Source organism: Ornithodoros turicata, chromosome 2 (assembly GCF_037126465.1).
Source record: "Ornithodoros turicata isolate Travis chromosome 2, ASM3712646v1, whole genome shotgun sequence".
NCBI classification, from domain to species: domain Eukaryota; kingdom Metazoa; phylum Arthropoda; class Arachnida; order Ixodida; family Argasidae; genus Ornithodoros; species Ornithodoros turicata.
The window spans coordinates 32,927,361-32,938,399 of NC_088202.1; the positions used below are offsets into that span (position 1 = coordinate 32,927,361).

The 11,039-nt window shown below is 43.5% G+C and overlaps 1 pseudogene; it reads left to right on the forward strand.

Moving 5' to 3' along the window:
• The first annotated feature begins 8,900 nt into the window (after window positions 1-8,900).
• Window positions 8,901-10,107, forward strand: LOC135384513 (putative nuclease HARBI1; annotated as a pseudogene).
• The last annotated feature ends 932 nt before the right edge of the window (window positions 10,108-11,039 follow it).

Consider the following 11,039-nt stretch of genomic DNA (forward strand, 5'->3'; position numbering starts at 1 on the left):
CTCTCTTGATTTCCTCGGCCTCGGCCTACGAAGTACCGTAAATGTTATATTTGATAAGAGCCGCGAAAAGTGGTTCAGCAAGGTAAAACTGTGCCGAGAACACCGTCATAGGAGGGATGTGATTAATTAGATACAGTGAAAGATAGCAAAGGGCTGCTACTGGTCATGTAGAAAGCAGACTTCCTTGTCCAACGATGAATGAATTGTACGAACTGGCTTCCTGTCAATGGACAACTGAGATTCTTCTCCTGTTTATATACTGAGATATGTTGATCCAAAGCTTGGTTTCCGGATACCACAAGACACTTCACGTCAAGATGGCGCATTAATTCATTGAATGTGACTCAATGTGGCATTCACAACTCAATGGCATTACCACTTGAGGCAAGTTGACTCTCTCAGATGCTGTCACTGCGGTGCTGTAGAAGACCTAGAGCATATCCTTCGTCATTGCCCACACTACCAACTGACAAACTATCCAAAGTGCCCTTTTCAGATCTCTGACTAATCTGGACTAACGCCCCCCCCCCCTCTCTAAAATTGCTTGGCCCATGGCTAAACCGAGCCCACGAATGCCTGCCCTCAAAGTCCTTTTGACCTTTTTGGACTCCATAGGACATTATTTCCTTCCTCAAACCACCAACAGCTATGAGGTAGAGTATCTCCCCAGGCGATGAAACTCCCCGTTCATCTCAAAATAAAGCTGTTGTTGTTGTTGGAACGATTAACTACATTTCTTATAACGTTAGTAAACAGCTGCAACTGCTGCAAGGTGATTTAAACTACTCTTACAACTACATTTTCTGTGTAACTAGGAATGCTGGTATGTGGGTGAAGTGGCTAGGTTGCCACATTACCACAAATAGGAACACAAATGGCCGATAAATCTGCTACAGAACCTTGTGCAAGAGGATGAGCACTTGGAATGATCACAGTTTTTAGTACTATGCAGAGGAAGATAGAGTAGAGTACAGTCAAACCTCGCTTTACGAACACCCTTCGTTTCTCAGAAAATCGTTCGTAAATCGAGGTATTCGTAAATCGAGGTCCGAGGAGTGCAGTGCACAAATACCTCACAAAAACACGGGAAATTGATTTGAATGGGTTTTATTTTTGAAAATACTGCGTAATTGCGCTTTGCACCATACTTTCTGCAGGGTCTATCCTGTTTAACGGATTAAGAGAAGAGATGACAGAAGTCTGACACTTGACTCATCCACCCGGTCCTCAAAGTACCTCATCGCGCGCGGATGAGACTGTTTCCAACGGCAAATATCACGCTTGTCACCGGCTGTCAGGACTGAACGCCTTCTCTTGGAACGGCAAGATGTTTCCATCTCGGAGACCTGGTCCAAACTCACAACCATTCGGCTGTAAACGCCCGAATTATTCTTTCAGGAAATGGTGAATCATGTTTGTGGAACGTAGCGACGTTGGGACATTGTATGTTTGACCTTGGCAGCATGTACTCAGGAACTTTCATTATCCTCCGGTCCATTGGCCTGTCCTCTGTACGTTCATAACGTCCGTTCGTTTATCGAGGTCAGAATGGCTTGGCTACTTTGGGTCCGTTCCCCAATAATCCGTTCATAGTTCGGATATCGAGGGTTCGTAAAACGAGGTCAAAATACACGGAAAAAGTTCGGTTCCCTGTGGAGCGGAGGAGGAGGAGGAGGAGTGTCGTTGGGAGGAACCGAGAGGTCTGCCTGCCTGATTAGGCGCCATGTTTCTCGGGAAGGGAAAGGTGGTGGAGAGGAGGAGAGGAAAGGGTGAAGTGGAAGACCGAGCGGAATCCGCTCGGGGGGAGGATAGCTGCGTCCATGGGCCGACTTCAGGGGAACTGTGCCGGCATACGCCTATTACACATTTGAGGGAAACCCAGGAAAAACCCCAGACGGCACAGCCGGCCCTGTGGAGCCGTTCGTAAGTTGAGGGAATTCGTATATCGTGGGTTCATAAAACGAGGTCCGATTGTACCTTCAAATTGTGTACTACTTTTCCTGAATTAGTTGGAATTACGCTGCAGCTACATAGGCAGTAGTTAAGAGGGGATATCACCGAGGAGCCATCTCTGATTCACGACTTTGTCGCATGTAGATGGCGCCACACAAACATCCGGGTCTCATCAAGGTGAAAGTTCTAATGAATACCCCTGTTACGAGTTTCTCCTCCGCGGGATTGTGTAGTTCCATAAACACGTGTGACCTCCTTGACTATTGAGGTGCAGGGACCTCCCGTCTTGTGTGGGTTGCCAAGGTCAACTGAGCTAAAGGAAAAAAGACAGGTCCGACCAAGGCGAATTCTTCTTCATTGTCCCTTTGTGGACAGCATCTCCTGACTTCTGGGGTTGATATTATCTTAGCTTTCCTAAGCTTTCCATGTCTGAGTTCTTCGACACCAGCACGCAAAGTCGAAGTGTTACGTTTCTTTCGCCGCGCTTATTTCTTTAAAATTATATTGACCTGCTGATGTTTCTTTAACTGGAAGTTGCAAAACATTTCGCAGATAGAAGCTAGGCTTTCGTAAAGCCAAGTGCTGTGTATTCACAGAAAAGATGTGGTGCATTGATTGATTGATTGATTACATTACCATATAGAATTTCTCCAATCTGCAAAACACACACGCAAGCGAACCTATGCTTGATTAACGATGAAAGGAGAAAGTCACTGAAAAGGTTAGCCAGCTGTAGGACTCGAACCCACATCTTAGTTCTTTCATGTCTATGCTTGATGTTTACGAGTCTCGGGATCCGGACAAAACGTCCCCGGACGAAATCTCCCCGGACAAAACGTCCCCGAAAATGTCCCCGGACAAAATGTCCCCAGATGCAGTCCGGTTGCACAGCCGTTGGTACCTCAAATGTGACAAATGTTTTTCATGCTATCATGTGGAGGGTTGATTGATTTAAATCAGCCAGATTTAAATCACCGATTTTAATCGCGATTTAAGTCATGAATATTAATCAAGATTTAAATCACCTCCCTTATGTTAGAATTCGAATATGTTTGAATTCGAATAGTAACATAAAACTGGAGACGCTGGGGAAGATGAGACTGAGCCTGGAAATGAACCACAGCCTGAAATATATTATACTTCAGTGACTTTTAGCACAAACAGCGTCACGTGACCCCTGCAGTGGCTCTCCGGCACACTGGCAAACAATTTGGTTACACATGGCGGGTGGTCATTCCACGAGCGTAGAACTTTTCCAGTTATTTCTTTTTCCTATTACTATTCGGTGTAATTCATAATATATAGTTTTCAAATAGATCTCCATTTGCATTAGCTAGTAACTGTTAGCCGCACTGTTAGAGTCTACACGCCCTTCTTTGTATGTGCTCAAAAAGTGATTTCGCTACTACGAGGTGACACACGGAAGCCATGAGGTGAAGATCTGTCTTAGAAGACAAAAGTCAACTCAGTGATTTAATCAATATTCATCATATTTAAATGAAAAAAAATCTGAATAATTTGATTTTTTAATCCGCCGAACAAGAACGCAGTTGAGGACTGGCAGACGGCTGAGTGACGGCAGCTGGGGACATTTTGTCCGAGGCCTTTTCGGGGGACATTTTGTCCGGGGACATTTCGTCCGGGGACATTTGAACCCACAGAAGAAAAAGAAAAGGCCATGGCAGTAAAAGAGTCGCAGTCGGTAAAAATGTGAGCGATCTCGTTGGGTGAGCTCTTATCCGATGAGCGATTGTCGGCGCCCTGGTGAACTTCATTCCGATAGAAATTAATTCGCAGCGGCACTACATGCGAAACGAATTGTAAATAGCTGTATTCGAAACGAATATGCGAAATTTGTCTTCTTTCTTTTTTTTTCTTTCTTTGTTTGTTTGGTTTTTCAGCTGAAGAGGGGAGACCACTGGTTATTTTCATATCTTTGTCATTCACGAACAGCACAGCGGAATAGAACAGTGCGGAACAATCACGCATATACCAGTAGGACACATATTGAAAAAAAAAAAAATTACCCCAAGCTGGGTGCTACATCTATATTTTCTGGGCACCTTTTTCATTGGTAGGGAAAGATCTGAAATGGGATAGCGATATGTGCGCTAAGCTACCCGAAATCTGCGGGTGCTATACGAAGATAATTCCGCCATGGTACAACGAAAAATAATGAATTAACAGCCATATAAAACCTTAGTTCAACGTTGTTTATAGTATGCATCTGCAGTCTTTTTCGATTTTCGGATTCGGTGAATCTGCCTTTGATGAAACGTTCATTCGACGTTCATTCAGCCTTAGTTGGGCCGTTCTTCTTTTTTAGTGACTCTAGTTCTACTATAGCAAGCGGAGGTCATTGTAATAACGTTCTGGAATCTCAGGGTCGCTCTCCCAAATCCCTTCCTATACCAGAGGTGTGGTACACGAAGCTTTTGGGGTTTAGTGAGTCATGGGGAAGTTCCACACAATGTTCTCCCACAATCGGGTCAATGGCTTCCGAGGCCATAAATACAGTAGCCGTACAGATCTACCTCTTCTACGCGTTTGCGTTTTTTGCTGTTCTTCAGCTGTTCCGCTGTTGAACAGCTTTTTCTTTTCCTTTTCTTTCTTTCTTTTCTTCTTTTTTTTTCTTGGGGCACACAAGGACGGGTATAATTTGCGTGAATGTAGAGTAACGACCGGAGTAACGCGTTACTTTTCTACTCGCTACTCAATCACATTTGGAGTCGAGTAATTGGTAACGGTAATCAATTAGCTTTTGCGTAGAAGTAACGGTAACGGTAATCAATTACTTTTGTCGAGTAACGGGCACAAGACTGCTTGAGGGGCCATTTTTTGTCGACCATTTTTTTTTATACCCGTACGCATGGTATCCACCACATGCGAAATCATTATTCAGCATGAAACGGACGTAATCTTTAAATTTCCTTATCAACTTAGCTTATCTTGCTACAATTTACCTAGACGTTTCGTGTCCTCCGTTGCTTTCCATGCTGGAGCAGCGCTCACATTATTTTATGCCCTCTAAACGTGTGCAGCTTCGACATTATTGAAATGTTTCTCCCTGGTTTTCTTTTAAATAATCAATCAATCAATTATTGAAATGTGTTCGGTTTGGAAGAAACATCGATGCGATTAGGAATTCGAACGTTGAATTGCATGTTTGATTCGGAATTCAAACAGAATATACGACTACTCGCTTCGGTTGACCTTTCCTTTTTTCCCTTTTTCTTTAATTCATCTTCATATCCCCCCCCCGTGTTTATTCACACTGTAGCAAAAAGCCGACGTCCAAAGTGAACAATCCCGCGCGCATCAATATTGGATGTCCCTCAGGGGACATTTTTTGTGTGCACATTTCTCCCAGCTGATAATTTTTTCAGTGGCATTTTGATTATTTGGGGGGTGGGGGCATTTTTTCCTAAAACCCTGCACCGGAGCAACTAATAACAAAAGCAGTGCCGATTTTCATACTCAGTGCAATTAAAAACTTGTATGCTTTCAAAGACAGCACCATATAAAAGTAGGATACATGGTCCTTTCACCGAAAAATTGGCGGCCACTGTGCACAGAAAACAAACAAGGGTGATCGACATAGCTGCAGACTTGCCTGCCGGAAAACTTGCATTGCCATACCGATCAGGTCGGAAAAACCCTAGGCAGGGAACAGACTGGGAGATTGCGACACACATACTATCTCCAACAATCCCAAACAGCAGACGCTTTTGTCATTCCCTTACCTAATCTCCCATAAAGAGCTGTTTCAAAGACTTCATCAGAGGGAATGGAACCTTTCAGGAAAGGGAATCTAGGATAGGGTGTTGGATTTACGCTGCTGTGTGGCGGAGGGATTCTTTGTACCCCTTTATCCCGCGATATTGCGCCACAGGAAGGCGCAAAATGCAGCGCGTTACCAACCTTCACATTTTATCATATATCGAGAGAACAGATAATCGGATGTGGATGATCCTCGTGTTAAAATGCTCTAGAAAGATTTTTGCTTTGCCGCTCCAGGAAAATTTCCGCATAGGTCTCTTAGTTTTTTTATCAGAGCGTGTCAAAGCTTGAGTATCCAATTTTGGTAATTTTTTGTACTTCAATAACGCGTTTAGAAAAATGTCTTGAGAAAAGCAATATTTTTTCCTGAAGCGACAAAGCGCACTTCCGAATACTATCCAACAATACCAGTCTCGTGAAAATCGGTTCATTATTTACCGAAAGAGACTGCAAAGTTTGTCCCATAGAAAATACATGGGGCCGCCGGAGGTGGTATCCCCTCTTAAAATACTACTCACAATCACTCATCATTGGTTGCCAAAACTTCATGCTAACACTCAATTCTTTTTACAAACTCTGGTTGGTGATGTGATGAATGTTTGGGTAACTTCCGTAGGCCCGGTTTCACCAACTATGGTCAACTGAACCAGGATCAAAGGTTGCTAATTCTTGAACTTAACACACACCCTTCTTTTTTTTACAACAGCTAGTCGGTGATGTGAGGAATGTTTCAGTAACAATAACTCATTTTAGTGAAGCAGAGTTAAGTGTTAAATTCAAGTTTAGTGACCGCTGATCTCAGTTCAGATGTGAACAGGTAGGTAAAACTGGATATAATGTAGCCTTTGTGCTCTGGTATTGTGCAGTGGATTTTCAAGGGATTCAAACTGCAAAAGGTTAATAATACAAAGTTTCTTGGCATAACTATTTATACGTACCTACATACATGTACTGGGCAGCACGTAAAACACAATATAAAAGTCAGTAAGCTGACATCTGCACTCAATTCATGCAGCAGGATATAAAGTCCAGGTACTTATGTGCAGTTCTGTTCGTTTTCTCAAGCTCTGTGTGTTTCTTGTGCTACTTCTGCGGCCGTCCTGGGGGAGACTCAGACTTGTACGTATCTTGAGTACGTACTCAAAATACAGTATTTTAAATACTTTTTCTGGTATTTTGGTACTCTACTCAATACTTTTTGCGACAAGTATTTTTAATGTATTTAAAATACTATTTTCGATATTTGCTACTCAGTACTCAAAATACTTTCCTTCCTCGTCAAGCCATATCCAGCACACTTCCCGCCGTGCTAAGATTTCCAGCTCAGTAGAATTTAACCCCCATTTTTCTTTCTTTTTTCGGGAATTCGCGAATCTGTCATTTAAACTCTTGTACAATAGGCTGGTCCCACACTGTAAACTGAAAAACACCCTTATGGGTGTAAATCGCTTGTCCTATAATTGACTCCTCTTTTTACACCGTATGGTCTGGAACACCCTTTTTAGAGGGCGTGTCCCGTGTAAAACGCCCTTTGAAAGGGTGCTTTTCCTTGAATATGACGTCTTTTGCACCCTTTATACACCTTTTTAGGAGGGTGTTTAACGATCTTACACCCTCCTAAAAGGGTGTTTAAAGGGTGCAAAAGAGGACATTTTCAAAGAAAAGCGCCCTTAACCAGGGGTGATTTACACGGAATACACCCTCTAAAAAGGGTATTCCAGACCATGTACGGTGTAAAAAGAGGTGTCAGTTATAGGACAAGCCACTTACACCCATAAGGGTGTTTTCCAGTTTACAGTGCACGCTTAGCCTTTCTTGTCAATAGCCAACTTCGTCAGAAAACCGTTCCTATTCATATTGCCAGGCGAATCATCAGGGGATTAGGTACAAGACGATCCCGGCATTTATTTCCTCGGTCACCAAAGCAATAAACACGTCCCAGAGGTTGAAAGACCCGAACGGACATACAGGGAGGGATTACGAAGTTTTGGGTCAGAACATATCAACAAGGTTTACTTGGGTTCATCAAAGTTCACCAAACATTACTTGAGACCAAGACGTTGCAAATGAAAGGTATGCTTAAGTATGACGGATGAAGTTTATTCCTTCCATTTGTAAGGCCACGTTCAGAAGACGCATTTCACTTACTGCTAATACTAAAGTACTTTAAAGAGTATCTTAAATACTTCTTAGAGTATTTAGTACTCTACTCAAATTACTTTCAGTTCTGAGTATTTCGTACTGTATTTTAAATACTTTTTACGGAGAGTACTTAGTATCTTATTTAAAATACTTTTGTGCAGTATTTTGTACAAGTCTGGGGAGACTGAACCCAGAGTTTGGGAAACAGTACCATATTTCGTGCACATTCACCATACCCAAACCACCATATGTGCTGCCTGTTTGTTCAGCCTTTTACAGACTTATTTATGCATACTGCAACCATTATCATGGCTATGGCAGGAGCGAGCATACAGTCAGCAAATATTTGTTCAAAGTGTGTTCCCTGGTTCCACCACCAATATCATTCCGTTTGGCAATTGTGGAAGGCAAAAAGCAGTACTTGAAAACATTGATACCTGAACAGAGGGTACAAAGTTCAAATGATGTGCACAGCCTAGTGAAGAGGATCCTGGGCGGACGAAGTATGGATCCTCGAAGCTGATCCGATGCAGAAGCTTAATCCTATCAAGACCCTCAGCGTACTGTTTAGTGATAACCCTAACGGCCTTCGATTGAACCATTTCGAGGGTTCCAACATCTCTGTCTGCAAACCGCCTCCAAGGCAAGCTGTACAAGAGTTTTGTATGCCAGTAGCTTTGTGTCTGCGAAAGGTAGTTCTCGTGTGCACTTCAAGAAGACATTTTTAAGAGTCTTAAGCCCGAATTTTTGAACTCTCCTTTCCTTCTTTGCATTCTTTTCCTTTCCGTAGGTAGCCCGAAAGAGACTTTCCCAGAAAGGAAGCCTTCTCTAGTGCCTAACCCCCGAATTTTTGAATGCGACTTTCCGTTTCGAAAGTACCTTTCCTTCGAAAGCAAGCCTTCCGCTCAATTTTATACATTCCTTTCTTTTCTGCCCTCCTTTCGCAAGCGCGAAAGGAACGCCCTTCGGAAGGTTGCCGAGGGGCTACCTTACGTTTGCACTTTCCCTTTACAACGTCAATCAACATGGCAGCTCCCGATGAATCGTTCGTAGATTTTCTCGAATTTGCTTCACGCGCAAGTGATTTGTGCTCGGGGAAGCTCTATGCACGGGTTTGTCCGGATCGTCGTCGTCTGCTTGACCGCGAGAATCCTATGGAGTGCTACTCGAACGATGAGTTCCTACTTCGTTACCGGTTCACAAAGTCGTCTGTCTTGAGTATTTTGAGTGAGCTTTCTCTCGAATGTGCGATAGACAACAGAGGTCATCCTCTTCCTTCATTGCTGAAACTGCTTGCGACCCTTCGCTTCTATGGTGCTGGCGCTTTTCAAACAGTTATTGGTGATTTGGTGGGAATATCACAGTCAGCAACGTGCAACGCGATATGGACAGTTACGAGGCGCATCGCTTCTGTACTTTATCCAAAATATGTCCGGTTTCCTCTTGCATCCGAAGCAGCGTCAGTAATGACGCGCTTTTACTCGATTGCAAGGTTTCAGGGCGTCACTGGTTGTATCGATTGCACACATGTTCCTATAAACAGCCCTGGGGGGATGGACGCCGAAGTTTACAGGAATCGTAAGGGAGTTTTCTCCATCAATGTACAGGTGAGATTTTCAAAGTTGTGTAGGTACCCCAGTCGAATTGAAGTTTGTGCGTAGGCCATTACTGGTCCAGAGCTTCAATTCTTCGACATTGTTGCGAGTTGGCCTGGGTCAGTGCACGACAGTCGGATATTTGATAACAGCAGAGCTCGTGTCCTGTACGAAGAAGGGATGCTAACTGGTATCTTGCTTGGGGACCAAGGATACCCATGCATGCCCTTTCTAATGACTCCACTGAACGACCCCAGAACGCAAGCAGAAAGAAGGTAAACTAGAAAGTATAATGGTCATCTAGACAGTCATTATTTTTACCTTCCGCAAATACAACCGAAGCCACATTAAAACGCGGAATTCAGTAGAGAGAGCATTTGGAGTGTGGAAAAGAAGATTCCCATGCCTCAGAATGAAGCTCTAAACGCGGCTTGAACGGTCAGCTGCTTTCATCTGCGCTTGTGCAGCACTACACAACATCGCATGCGTATGGAACGACCCCTGCCCAATGGACAACATGCAAATACAAGAAGATGAGGGTCCTGTATCTGCTATCTACACAGACGTTGTGCTTGGTGCACACATGAGGCGCCGTCTAATTGAAAATGTTTTTTCCCGCGTTCAGGACGATGCCTAGAGCACCGAGCTTTGATCCTGATGATCTTTTTACATCCTTCCTCAAGTCATCTACATTGTTCACTGAAGGAAGATAATTATGTACATGCAGAGAAAACAATGGTCATTCAAAATAATGGTGATTCATTAATTTCAATACATCAATCTTGTTGCTACTGTCTTTGACTACAAAAATGTTTAATGGGTGAAATATTTGCATTGAATGTGCAATGAATTAAACATGTACACTGAACTGTTACATTATATTACATTCATAGATGGATAAATGCAGACAACTGCTTACAAAAGCAGTCACGATGAAATATGGCAGTACTTTTAAATCATGTTACGTTCACTCGAGTTTGCTTGTTCATATCTTGAGTTAGCTGCTCCCCCAACAGTCTTTGCTTCATCTTATGCACCTGAATTTCTTCACGCACACACTGGACTTGCAGTTTGTGCATAATACGCATGTGCCTTAGTTTTAGCTTGTGTTCTTCTTTCATGAGCTTGACCCTCAGCGTGTGCTCAGCGTCTCTACGTATATTGTCCTGTGCCATCATCCCCCGTCGTGATTCCAATTCTGAAGAAAGAGCATTCTCAAGCACAGCATTTCTTGCTCTGGATGACCTCTGCTCTCTTTGTGTGTTGGTTGTGTTAGTTGGCATTGTTGATTCGCGTGGTGGTACGGATGTACCGCTTAAGTGTACACTGCTCGATATAGCGTGTGAGGACGCATCATGTGAAGCTGGTCCTGATCTCAGGAACTGAGTTCCTTCACCACCTGCCGTTGTAGCTTCGTCCAGAATGGTGTCGTCAGAGGTGGAACGTTCAGACTGTAACTGAGCACCACCTGTCGACCCAGGCACAGTGTGAAAGGTGCCTGCAGAGAGAAAACAGCAAAAGTGGAGCACAAACATGACAAAATGCGAAAAGCAAACACGTGTGAGCTCT